The following is a 14,386-nucleotide window of genomic DNA, read 5'->3' on the forward strand; positions in this document are numbered from 1 at the left end:
CCATTTTACACTTACACCCTTTCTTGGCTCAGTGACACTCAGATGGTTGTTAATCTGTTGATTGCTTAGGATAAATCACTGCAAGGTATGGTATGAAATTTTTTTTTTGTAGGTTGTTATTTGCATTTTAAAGGAAGAAACTGTCCGAACCAAGCAAATTTCTCATTTTTGATTAGTGTATTCAGGCATTCTTTAGTTCAGTAAATATTTATTTAGCTCAGATGAGCTTGACCCAGTGGCCCAGTGCTGTGGTGGGCTCTGGGGAATGCAAAAAGATGAAAAAGAGGAAAAAGAATGAATGCCTGGCTTAAAATGGGGGACAGATAAGTAATAAAAAATTGAGAAAAATGTGCAATAGGTGCCAAATTGGATAAATATAAATCGACAAGTGTTTTTCCAGCCCTTATTCATGAGGCCTTGTTCTGGGAGTTGAGGATGTAAGGTGAATAACTCTGTGCCTTCTGGGGAGGGTGTTTGGGGACCAGGGTCAAACCTGAGGGGAGGGAGGGATCAATGATGACCAACCCCAGTAGGCCAAGTTTGTGAAGGAATATTGAGGGGGGGGGAGGAGAACAGCATGGAGGGGAAGATGTTTCCTTGGTGGGGGGGTTGGGAAATGATTAAATATATTTTAAATACCTAGTTTGAAAGGGGATAATTCAGTGAATTTAATTAAGAAGTTTTTTTTAATTAAAAAAGTGGCATAACCACATTATAGAAGAAAAGTAGGAAAATTCTCCTGCAGTGACATCATTCTAAACCTGAATAGTCACTGAAGTATAATTGCAACATAGTTTTGTCAGCCTTTTTTCACTTGGCCTCCATATGTTTTGCCTTTTTGCTACTTAGATGATGAAATAATATTCCATTTAGAGCGCATACCATTGTTTGTTTAACATTTTATATGCCTTTGCAACATTTTCTTAGAATGTGACAAATATCATTTGGCATTATAAATATTTCTTTTTCTGGATTTTTGTCTTTAGATCACCAGAAGTAGGATTAATAGATTTTAAAAATGTAAGCATTTAAAAAAATATTTATTTATTTATTTGAGAGAGAGAGTGTGTGTGCACGTGGAGGGGAAGATCAGAAGGAGAGAGAGAATCTCAGGCGGACTCCCCGCTGAGTGTGGAGTCCAATGCTGGACTCCATCCCATGACCCTTAGATCATGACCTGAGCCAAAATCAAGAGTCAGATATTTAACCCATTGAGCCACTCAGGTGCTCCTAAGCATTTTTTAGGTTCTTGGAGCATATTAACATACTTAAGCCAGTTTGTACTAAATTTGGCATTATGTGAACTAAATCTCCTGCGTCATATACCTTTGCATACTGGGTATAGACATTAAAAATCTAGAAATCTAATTAGTGAAAATGATACCTCATTGTTTTACTAATCATTTTTTGATTATTAATGAGATTTATTATTCCTGTATTTATTTGTAGGTTTATTAACTTTTGACTAGTTGGTGTTTTGAAAATCTGTTTCCTGTATTTGGACCATTAAAAGTTGAAAAGTATCAGTTTCTTCTTTCCTTTAAGAAAAGAATTCGGGGCACCTGGGTGGCTCAGTCAGTTGGGCGTCTGCCTTCGGCTCGGGTCATGATCCCAGGGTCCTAGGATCGAGCCCTGCATTGGACTCCCTGCTCGGCGGGAAGCCTGCTTCTCCCTCTCCCACTCCCACTCCCCCTGCTTGTGTTCCCTCTCTCGCTGTCTCTCTCTCTGTCAAATAAATAAATAAAATCTTAAAAAAAAGAAAAGAAAAGAATTCATTTCGGGGCTCCTGGGTGGCTCAGTCAGTTAAGTGTCTGACTGTTGATTTTGGCTCGGGTCATGATCTAGGGGATCATGAGATCGAAGGAGCTCTGAGTTGGGCTCTGCACTCAGTAGGGAGTCTGCTTGAGATTCTCTCTCTCCCTCTCCCTCTGCCCCTCCCCGCCCCACACTTGCTCTCTCTCAAATAAATAAATAAATCTTAAAAAAAAAAAGGAAAGAAGTCATTTCCCTGAATCTAATTTGTATCAATAGATGTAGACCTCTAGAAATCACACCCATCAGTCCAAGCTTCTGTAAGAAATTAAGAAGTCCATAAACCTTAAATTCTGTTACTTTTCAAAATGCTATGTTAATAAGTACTTACGTATATCTGAATACAAAGGAACTGCTGAAAATGGATCTATTGATTATTCAACGCCTAGTGGTCTACTGAATATACAGAAAATTATATTCAGGATAGTATTATTTAAAAGTGGTTCATGTATATGTGCTTAAACCACTGAAAAGTGGTAATCTAGGCCAACTAACTCTGAATTTGTTTTTGTTTTTATCGTTTGGGACAAACATGTTAGTTTCCTTAATCTCTAATTCACAATTCATCTGTAAATTGCAATTTCAGAACTGCTTTAACTTGTCATCAAAAAGCTATAGGTTAAGCACATGTTATCTAAAAACATAGGTGAAATCATCAAGAAAAATGTTGGTTCAGAATAATAAAGACATTTACCTTAAATATTTATTGAAACAGTAATAAAGCAGATGTCAGCTACTAGTGTTCTGTCAACCTCTGTGGCTTCTCAGTAAATCTAACAGCGTTTGCTTCTTCTGCTTATGGAAATTGTGGAGAGGAAGGGGGGTGTGGCACAAGGCTGGGGCAGGGCAGTTTCCTGTTTTGCAGTTCCTTCCTTTTACAGCTTGATAGGCAAGAATGCTTTTGTGGTATTGCCTTTAAATGGGCCAGACAGGCTTTTATCCCTGTAGGCTTGTATTTTTGGTGGTTTTAAAAACAGGTGAGGCTCCCTAAGGTCACACAGCATTTTCAATTTCAAATTCCTTGAATTTGGAAATTCCGTTAGTCTTCAGCATCTAGGAGGAGCAATATTATCTTTTATTCCAGCCCCCCCCACCCCCCCTTTGCGTGTGACAATTAGCTGTGGGCTAGGAAAATTAGCTGTTTGCTTTTCTTTGGTGAAAGGTGTGTTTCTCAAGTTTAACTGAATAAATCTTTTCAGTATTTTTTTTTTTCTATTCTCCTTTTGGCATCCTGATAATGACCTTCCTCTATGCTATAAATAAGCTCACAAATTTATATACACATACATATGTACACACACAACACACATACACACACATGCACACACTGTATTTAGTACTATAAATTTAAGTGCTGATACATTATGCTTACAGCACAAATTTTTGAATCTTAGTAGCCTTGAAAAGACATACTTTCTCTGTGACAAAGCTTACGTCCATTTGTTGCACTTATATACTGAATTAAAGGGATGTACTTTTTCACTGCTTGGAATTGTGTATTATCTTTCCCTTTAAGGGAAGGAACTGTGTTTTGTACCTCACAGTAGCTCCAGCATGTAGAACATTGTGGGACATATCCTAAGTGCTCAGTAAATATTTGTGGCACGAATGGCTGAATGTTTAATAAATAAATATTAATAACATTGATATAAACATTGATAAATAAAAGTTAATCTTCCACAATTCTTGAAAGTTTAATATGGAATAATTTAAAAGCTGTAGTACTTGAAAATAAATTTTGAAGTCAGGACTAATTGTAAAAGTAATAGCAAGAGGGGCGCCTGGGTGGTTCAGTTGTTAAGCGTCTGCCTTCGGCTCGGATCGTGATCTCAGGGTCCTGGGGTCGAGCCCCGCGTCGGGCTCCCTGCTCCGTGGGAAGCCTGCTTCTCCCTCTCCCACGTCCCCTGCTTGTGTTCCCTCTCTCGCTGTGTCTCTCTTTGTCAAATAAATAAATAAAATCTTTAAAAAAAAGATTTAAAAAAATAATAGCAAGAATCATAGTGTCTTAAGGTATTAATTTCTACTTTTAAAGTTACTGAGTAAGACAAAATGTTTTATGTAACTGCAGTTTTAGAACTGAAATGGGCTTTGTTAATATACAAGCATTTGAAATCAGTATTATGGATGAGAGTCTTAATTTTGGCCTCAGAATTTTTTGTTTTTCTCAATAGGGGAAAAACCTTATACGTTATACATTTGTTGCTAATGAATGTCAGTAATTTTTTTTAACAGCTGTCCTTGCAATTTTATGATAATTTTCAGTAAGAAGTAGCCCAAAAGCTTAAAGGAAGAATACTAGAAAACTTTTTAATCAGAGTTGGATCTTTAAAAATTTAAACTGGATGCATTTTTTTATGGAAAAAAAATTAAAAAGAGGTACCCGAGCCTTTGAAGAGATTGCCTGTTATCAGAGTGTCACTTGAAATGTATTTGTAATGCCTGATGTGAGTGCAGGTGATCAGCCCATCTGGGTTAGTCTGCAATTAACACGTCGTATATATGTTTGCCTGGGCCTCACCTGGCAATTACATGTTTCGGAGCTGTCTCTGTTCAGTTTTATACGAATGTCTGGACAGAACAGACTCATATTTAGATGTATCCCTAGTGAAGCACTATAAGTTCCTACTCAATGAGGTATTTATGAGAATATATACAGAATTATAAATATATATAGAATATATGCATATATAGAATAGAATATATGCAGAATATATACCTCTGGAGGTAATACATCCAAGTTTTATGCAAAATGAAGTTATTTGGCTGCTAAAGAACTGCCATGGTGATTTCCACCTTGGTAAAAATCGATATTGAATCCATTTGATTGTGTTTATTGATTGTATTTATTGTTTTCGCTATTGTTTATTGTTTATTGTGTCTATTGTCTAAAAATAAATGTATGTTAATTTAGAAAAGTAGACTCACTTTTGCAGAACCCTTAAGGTACCTCTACAAGAAATTCACTAGGAAAAACTCTGCTGCAGTCCTGCTTTCTCATGTTTCAGTCGGAGAATCTGAGCCCAGAGAGACCACGTACCTTGCCCAAGGTCAAATTCAGTTAGTGAGAGACTAGAACCCAAATCCCCAAGTTCCTAGTTGGAGCTTCATCTATTCACAGCATATAACTGAGCAGTGCTAGTCTTAGAATAATGCTACATCTAAACCAGAATATTCTGCAGAAGATTCAAAATCGCATGTAGTGTGGAAGGGCAGGGTTTTCCAGTTACAAAGCAGTGTTTCACTCACTCATGCAGTTTCTTTTCCAGGTAGCATCTGAGATTTAATTCTGGCTAATGGGGCTAACACCCCAAATACCTTTATGTACCAGCCAGATGCAGTGGCAATTCTGCTCACACTTGCTTTGGTGATGTCCATGGATTGCTTAGAGTAAGTCTGAGTGTGCAGAAGTGATAGGAGAACAGGAGAACCAAGGAATGACATGAAGCAGTTTAGACCGGATCTCAGGGCAGGGCTTTCCAAGCTTCTTTCACTATAAACCATAGTAAGAACCATATTTCACACTGCCCCTTAGTACACACACTCACACACACACACCATTCACATGTATAACTGAAACAAAATGTTCATGAAACAATTCTTCCTTTACAATAGGTGAGGTATACTGACATTTTATATTCTGCCCTATTTTATGAAAAAAAAAATCTTTACCCTATTAAACTAATTTTGCTACTCAATAATGGGTAGTTACCTGCAGTTTGCAAAACACAGCCATTGCAGAATCTGCTTACTATGCTTCGATCTAAAATGTATTTGCATATTTTTTAGGGTATCAGTTTTGGCACGGAATACACAGGGGATTGTTTGGCCCATCTGGGTTAGCCCACGATTAAACATGAACAACCTGAGGAAAATGGAAAGTGTTCTGAACTCTTCAAAAAGCTCCTCTGTCTAAATATCAGGATGTCTAGCTGGCCTCCACATGATACTGATTCAGTTGATACTTGATGGCTGGGAAAAGCTGAGTTTGTTTTAAGACCTCAAGTAATGCAATCTGTCTTTTCTAATCTCACTTTCATTTGAATCACTATGTTTCCCTCAAGCTCCTATGCATCCTCTTCTTCCTGGCAGCCAAAATGTACCTTTATTCACTTGTGATAACCTTGAATGAGAGAAGCCTGTGCTTGGGTCAGCACTGGGGGACCTGGGGAGCCAGCGCTGAGCCGGTTTCTGAGTCTGTTATGGGACTGCCTCGTCCAGTGTGGTTTCTATATTCATGCTGATGGTACGTGATGCCCTATGCACTTTGTGACATCTAATCTTAAACTGATAAGAACAGATACTACACTTGATCTTAGCCAAAAGGCCGAGAAGCTATGTGTGACATCTAATCTTAAACCTTAGGTTTATAAGAGTTTTTGAATGCATAATTTTAATCTATGTAAGTTTCATTTCACGAAATCTCTTCTGTTTGATATAGTGAGTAAAAGAGTAGCCTTTTCCCCATTGTGGACAGTGAATTGAAATAAAAAGCCCTCTCCATATGTATTTTCTGAAATTTTAAATAAAGGAGGCGCTAACTGGAGCTCCTGGTGAGGTTGCTGTGTGTTGAGTTATTCCTAAGACCTTTAGTGCCCAAAACATGGTGACCGTGTGAGTAAACTTAGCCATGCCCATGTCAGCTACTAGGTTCCTCTGTTAGCGCCACTCTGCCCTGTGTGTCTTTCTTAGTTCTCTTCTTTATTGCTCCTCTGCCCCAGCCTTGCGTCCCCTGTGCCCACCCTCCTCACCGCCCCATGACAAATGCTTGTAGGGCCCCTGAGTTTTCATTATGGAAAACCAAGCTTTTATAATGAGGACTGAAAGCCAGGAATGTAGTTAGCAGATTCACAGTTAATCAAAGAGAATAGTGGGAGGACTAGGAAACTGTTACCTCAGTCTGAAAGAACTGTTTGGAGTTGGTGCAGTACCTCAGAGCATTATCGAATAGGGGAGTGACATTCGTGGTTCATAGTTTCGAATTAATGAGTAGACAGACAAGCCTTTCCATGTGAAGGTACGTACCGTGGGATGAATCAGACATTACACTTATGTTGAGAGGTGGTGTGTGAGTCATTTAGTGGGGCTTGCTTTGGGAAGTTTCTAAGTAATAAGAGAAAACCACAATTCCCTTCTCAGAGAAACCTTTCCTGATGTTTTCTCCATAATTTGTTTGCCTGCTCCTCCCCTATCCTCCCCACCCCCCGGTTGTTTATTTTGTCATTTCTTATTATTTGACCCAGACCGTGGCTTAATGCTAGCGTTTTTTTTTTTTTTTTACCTCGTCTTACAGTTGATTATGTGCCGTATCAACTGCTAGAATAAGGTCCTTGCAATCACTTGCTTTGCCATCTGTCTTCCACTAGAGTGAGCTCCTTGAGGGAAGGGATGACTCTTCCTCGTGTTTGTATCCCCAGTGCCTAGCATAGAGCCTAGCTCTTGTTTTAAGGAATAGAGGAATGAGTGAAGTATGAGACAGCCCTGGAGGGGATTCAGATTTCCAATGGTGACTGATCTCATGTTAATAGCATGTTTGAAATGATGCAGATGGACTCCATACCTGGGGTCTACATCACACCACTCCTACCCCCAGCTCCTGGCCTTGACTTCTGTCACCGGGGTCTCGGCTGTAATGCTTTAATTTGAAATCAACTGCTTGTTAAAAGCTATGGGAATGGACCCATCCTGTACAAAGAATTGATGGATATGCTGTAACTCTTCTAATAGCATCTTCTATTGTCTGCCTTGGAATTGGGGACACTTAAAATCCCACTAGTTGTGTGTGATAAAATATTTCTGTTCCCTTCAGAAATGTCTGAAATTCTGAGAAAATTCTCAGTGTCTGCCAGTGAGTAGTAGTTTTGACAGCAAGCTACATCTTTTACCTGGAGCCACATTTTAAGTTTTATTCTTTTCCTGGAAACACATCTGTGAAATAATGGAAAGAGTGACAAAATGGGATTAAAACCGTTTCTAAAATTATTTTGTTTGCTTGTTTCCAAGTCAGATGTATGAATTAAAAACCAACCACATCCACTTTAGGATATCCTGGCATTAGGCTATGCCATTATCAGCAGAGAGTTAAAAAAAAGATATTAGATACTACATTTTATACATGTGTACTCACTGATGATAATATTTTCCTTCTGAATTCATGGAAGAGGAAGTCAGATTTAAGTTGTTGATTAAGATCCTTCTATTACAACAAGGAATTTTGGGATTGACCCAGAATGTGGGCCACTAGACTCTTTGTATAAACTCTATTTTACTCTTTTAAAGGAATATTGGTTGACCTAGATCTGAAGTTAAGTACAAAGACTGTAGGATGGGATTCTGGCTTTTACCGTATCTACCATAGCAATTCAGGGACTAATTTCTCCTCTGAAGAATTAATTGCTCCAGTGGAGCTGTGTACAGTACAGTGATTCTGCCCTAAGTTACAGAAGCAGACAGATCTGAGAGAGAGGTCCTCTCTTTGCCCTGCCTGCCCACCCCTACCCTTCGCCGCTCCTCCTCCTTACCGCGCTAGGAAACCCAGAGAAATTAAGGAACTTGACCCAAGAGGAAGAACAGGGAGGACCCAGAACCCCTCTACTTTTAGCATTCCAGTCCTTCTTCCTCTGTTAGTTAGCAGTCCCCAGCTTATTGAGACGCCCAGAGTCTCGGTTAGCGCCACTGTGTGAAATAACAAGTTGCCCGTTTTCTTACACTTTGCCCTTGGCTTCCTTTATGGCTGTTACTCATCTACCACTCCTAGTTATCTCTGCGTGGCTCTCCTTTATCTTTGTGTTTTCCCTGCTACTTCCACCTCTTTTTGCTCCCTCCGTTTCTGATCACTTTTCTCCTGTTGCTTTGTTTCCTTCCTTTCCCCGCTCCTTTCTTCATTGGCTCCTATGTAGAATAGCAGTATTGTCATACTTTGAGTTTTTTGGTTACATGTCACAGAATCTGGCTCTGACTTGCTCACGCTTAAAACTTGAATTTTTATGATTTTCCTGGTAGCTTAGTCAAAAGAGGGAAGTAGAGGGCTCCTGTAGCCTTCATTGTTTAATAAGCACTCTCTATTCATCTTTTTTTTTTTTTCTAAAGATTTTATTTATTGATTTGACAGACAGAGCAGGAACACAAGCAGGGGGAGTGGGAGAGGGAGAAGCATGCTTCCTGCCGAGCAGGGAGCCCGATGTGGGACTCGATCCCAGGACCCTGGGATCATGACCTGAGCCGAAGGCAGACGCTTGACTGAGCCACCGAGGCGTCCCCCCTGGCTTCTCTTAGAAGATATGAAGTAATGTAGAAGCGATACTCCTGAGGCTAGGAATATATTTGACTTGTTCTTGATGTTATCTTTGGTGCCTGGTACCAGTAATTCTTTACTGAATGAAGAAATGAATCACCTGTGTGTAAAACTGTGGCAAATTCTCTGCTCATCTCCTTCTTTTCCTTTCTTCTCCTTCCTTGTTTTTCTTACTACAAGTATATCTGTCCTCGAGTCTTGCTGCTGATCAAGACAGGGTGAGAAATCACTGACCAGGGTGAAGTGGGGGGATGACTTTCTGGAAGTAGTGAGGTTTAGCTACAGCAGTGAGCTGGAAAGGGAGGGAAATTTCCAGTAACTGCAGGGTAGGTGGATAGACTTCCTATATGTTATATATATTGGCTATGCATGCAATAGATCTGTTGGTTGGATTTTTTTTTTAAAAGATTTTATTTATTTATTAATCTGACAGAGAGACACACAGCGAGAGAGGGAACACAAGCAGGGGGAGTGGGAGAGGGAGAAGCAGGCTCCCCGCTGAGCCGGGAGCCCGATGCGGGGCTCGATCCCAGGACCCTGGGATCATGACCCGAGCAGAGGGTAGATGCTTAACGACTGAGCCACCCAGGCGCCCCTGTTGGTTGGATTTAAGTTACTTTTATTTAAGGTGGAATTGCCTTCACTTGTTTCAGTTGTACTGTTTGTGGAATTAATAAACTTTTAGGGAACATGGTTACTTCTTTAAAAAGTCTATACACAGGGCGCCTGGGTGGCTCAGTTTGGTTAAGTGACTGCCTTCGGCTCAGGTCATGATCCTGGAGTCCCTGGATCGAGTCCCACGTCGGGCTCCCTACTCAGCAGGGAGTCTGCCTCTCTCTCTGACCCTCCCCCCTCTCATGCTCTCTATCTCATTCTCTCTCAAATAAATAAATAAAATCTTTAAAAAAAACCAAACAAACGTCTATACACATTTCAGAATGATTCATTCCATTATGTTCCTGAAGGACAGTTCTGTCATGTGGCATATTTTTGAACAGGTTGGGCTAATGCACAGTAAAATGGCCCTGGAATGCTTTCTGCAAACACCTGACTGATGGGCAAAGCTCTTGTTTCTCCCGCTTTCTCTAAGCAACAAATCTTTGTAAATACTGGAAAAGAACAACCAGTTCCTTGTTTGTGTTCATTGTTGGTTTTCTATTCTTGAGTCAATTCAAAGAACAGTAGTTACAAGTTACTATGAGATTCTAGATCTGAGATTTAGTTCATGTGCTATGTGGATTCTGTCTTCAATTTGGAAAAGGATAAGATGACTATATTCGAAAAGGCTTCTTTTTTTGTTCCTCAGGTGCTTGTTCTAGTTGCTAAAATGAATACATTTAATTGTCTGGTTTACCTCCTTCCTCTGCCTAAGCTGCTGTAAGTTGCTTTCCCACCCTGGTTGGGTTCCATTCCTGGAGAGTTTGGCAATCTGTGTTTGTCCAGAAAGTTTCTGACTTTCCTCATCCACATTTCTTCCCAATTATCTCCTTTTGTTTACAGCAAGAAAATCTTTCTCCTCTCGTTATTTGTCACGCCTCCTTTTGCCTCTGATTTGGACTCAGTCCTAATCATAATGCCAAATATTGGGGAAAGTTCTGCATTTTGAAGTGGAATTAGATATATTAAAGTACCAATCCAAACATTTGAAATAATTCACAGTTCAGTTTAAAGTCATTCTAAACATGTGCATTGGTTTCCTCGTGTTTTTATTTTTCTAATCTAGGCTTTCCCCAAGTATTCTTAGCATTGAGGGAAGAGAATTTAAAAAGTAAACATGCCTCTTTAAGTATTTGGTTTTAGTTTTTAGTTTTTGAAATCATGTTTTCCACCAAATTTTATTTTAGATGTATGATTTTAATGATAAAGTGGACTCTATAATCATTTTTGGACTAGCCTAAGAGACTGACAACCATAAGATTTTAACTTTGGGAAACTATTTCCAAAGATCTCAATATTAGCCTTTACAAATACACTTTTAGAATATAATTCATCTGCAAGTTAAAGACATTCTATACTTGGTTATAGGTGTTAAGAGAATTCAAACACTGATGCTTGGTCTGTTGTGGATCTGTCATCTGTATCTTCATCATAAATGAAGTTACGGTCTTTGCCTTCTAAGCTCGATCAAATTCTTGGCTTAAAGAACATACCACTTTTTTTTTGCTTTTCTTTCTTTCTTTCTTTTTTTTTTTTTAAAGATTTTATTTATTTATTTGAGACAGAGAGAATGAGAGAGAGAGAGCACATGAGAGGGGGGAGGGTCAGAGGCAGAAGCAGGCTCCCTGCTGAGCAGGGAGCCCGATGCGGGACTCGATCCCGGGACTCCAGGATCATGACCTGAGCCGAAGGCAGTCGCTTAACCAACTGAGCCACCCAGGCGCCCTTGCTTTTCTTTCTTAATTTGCGAGGTTTTATGACATAAAATTCATACTATATCCAGAAGTAATCAGTGAAACTCAGCATGAGGAATTTTTGACATGGAACCATTCCATTTGAGAGCATTATTCAAGTAATATTCTGGAGTGAGTCTGTTTTTGTGTTTTATATAGGGACTGGCTTCTGACGATGAATGATGGATGATATACAGGGTTATGTTTACCTGTGCATCGTAATATAACAGCATTATACTCTTGTGTGAGACTAGGGACTCAGGTTTTCTTGGGACCAAATATTTTTTCCTTTACCCCCTTAAAAGGGGCTCTTTAGACGTCTGCATGCTGAGCACTTGGCTTAGTGTTTCCTTGGTTTGCTTTAATAAGGGGCTGTGCTAGTTCAGTGAGATACAAGCAGCTCGGCAGTGTCTGTGCTGGAACGTGAGCTCTCTCCAGGCGGGAAAAGCCTGAAGTGTTACTGAGACACAGCTAGCAAGAGATGTGTATTTGTCTGGGCTGTAGCTGTCCGTTCTGGAAGAATATCTTTGCAGGCCACTAAAATTCTGGTTCCCGTCAAAGTTGACGGGGAGACACATCGGGCTAGTGTTGTCTACGCTTTTCCTAAATTGCCCATCGAAGAGCTGCCACTGGTTTCACTCTCTTCACGCCCATGAGAGGCAGAGATAGTATTTCTATTCTAAATGGGTTCTCAAATAAATAAAGTCCACTGTGTATCAAATCTCAAATCCAAATTAAAATGTAAAGAGATGTCACTTGAGAATATTTCAGAGCAAACATCAGCTCAGCCAAAGAGTACAGTCATTCCTAGACCTTGTTCTCATAAGGATGTCAGATGAGTGTTAAGTATTTTTAGGGCAGAAATAAGCAATGCGGATGGAGGCCTGGCATCAGATTCTGCCTGACTTCTAGACTCAGTGTGGCCTCCATATTTATTCAGCAAATGCATTGTCTTTGCAGGCCTCATACTCTGTGACTTATAATAGACTCAAAACTGGAAGAACAGGGAGAACAACTTACCTTCCTTTATAATGTGTTAAAGACAAGGTGCATTCATTCTTGTTTTAATTAGGCTATTCAGTACAATAGATTTAAAATAGATAGAATAAAATACAGGCTGTTTTAAATATTCAGTTGCATTTCTGGTTTGCAATCAGACTTAACTATCTAATTTGTAAGTGATCGTTTAACACTGAATATTTTTATTTCCATAAACAATGAGAACAAAAGTAGAGTCAATGTGCATTTGAGGAATGTTTGGCTTTTTTCTTTTCTTTTCTTTTCTTTTTTTAAGTTTTAAAGCTGAATGTAGGTATTGTTTTCTCAGTCATTGGTTATAATGAAAGGAAATGATTAAGAAGAGAAATGTTGCTAAAAAGAGTAAAATTAAACATTTTGTTTGTGCTTGCATACGACAGTTAAACTTAATGCTGTCTTCAGGAAAAAGCAGTTTATAAATTAAGTGCCCTGACACTTAAGAAGTCTGAGAACCAAAGTGTTGGGAGCCAAGGAAGAGACTTTAGAAGTTTTATGTTTCAACTCTTTGCCGAGTTTCTCACCTCCTAGTGTGTTTTTGTGGATGTTCATTCGATGGACTTTGGTGGCTCATTCTTTGCGGGTTACTGGTAATTGCTTTCCTCTCCTAAAAATAAACCTATCCTGGTGTTCTTACTCTTTTGTTCATGAGAAGCTCACATAAGGAAAAATGAGTACAGCATCAATTCTCTTCTGGTTACATGTACTTTGTTGGGGAAAGATGTGGACCACCTCAATGATCTTCTGATATTTTGACAATGGATTTGATAAAACGGGGTCCACAGCATTTATCTTATGATTATTGAATCTAAGGCACCAGGAGACTCAGGGACCATTTGAAGAGGCAGAACTGAGAGTAGGATCAACATCTGTACTTTCAAATCTCTCGAGAGGGTTGAATTAAATGATGGTCTGTATGTTAAGGTTTTTGTATATAACAGTCATGGGAGACGTTTATAAGCTCATGTTTTGATGTTTACACACATAGACAGGCTTTAGGACTCAGGTGTCAGAAATAACAGTTGTGGATCCAGATTCACGTGGATACAGGTGGTCAAAAGGGAAAAGAAATATTTGGAGACCAAAGTTTATCTCCTTTCTGTGGTCCCTTGCTATAGAAGAGCTGTGTGCTTGATACAAATCTGAGCATTTTACATATAATATTAATTCATTACATCTTCCCAACAGTCTTAGGAGGCAGTTACAGTTCTTATCCCTACTCCACAGGTAAGGAAATGGAGGCACAGAGAGTTAATGTAATACGGGTCATCCATGAAAGAGCCTGGATTTGAATCTAGGCAGCTGGGCTGCGGACTCGGGGTACCTAACCACTGCACTCTGTCACCTGCACTCTAGATAGATGATCTGTGTCCTGTGACCACATCACACGTGTTCTCACATAAAATGCCCTCTTTCCCTCCACTCTTTGTTCATGCATCCATCAACCATTTTTTGAGTATGCTCCCCGTGCCAGGCAGTGTTGAGTCCTGCAGATAGGGAAGAGGCAGACATCCTGCTCGACTTATAGTCTAGCCAGGGAAACAGACTAAAATCACCCCAGAAGACAAACTTGGGTAAGAATTTGAAGGAGGAAGGCAGGGCACTTTGAGAACAGAAGGAGGGGCCTGATCTCATCAGGTTGCCAAAGAAGGTTGCCCCACCAGAGGGGCTTAGAGCTGTGGTCCCAAGGAAGGGAGGAGGTAGCCATCTAAATGCGACCATGTTGCAAGGGAGGCTTGAGTCAAGTCTGGTTCCTTCGTGGACTGTACCCCAGCCCTACTTACAGTCCTTGTCAGCAATTTTAAACTCCTTCACCCGGTTGTGGAATTTCCCCGTGTCTTGGTGTGTATGCAGGTTC

At 39.8% G+C, this 14,386-nt stretch overlaps 1 protein-coding gene and 1 pseudogene across 1 annotated transcript in view; one reads left to right on the forward strand and one right to left on the reverse strand.

The window, feature by feature from the left end:
* The window catches only part of CDC14A (cell division cycle 14A), a 108,458-nt gene that overhangs the window by 20,095 nt on the left and 73,977 nt on the right, over window positions 1-14,386 (forward strand). The gene's annotated exons all lie outside the window — the stretch shown is intronic.
* Window positions 6,051-6,148, reverse strand: LOC115940762 (U2 spliceosomal RNA; annotated as a pseudogene).

This window comes from Leptonychotes weddellii, chromosome 4 (genome assembly GCF_054177405.1).
Source record: "Leptonychotes weddellii isolate Sample4059 chromosome 4, ASM5417740v2, whole genome shotgun sequence".
Lineage (NCBI taxonomy): Eukaryota > Metazoa > Chordata > Mammalia > Carnivora > Phocidae > Leptonychotes > Leptonychotes weddellii.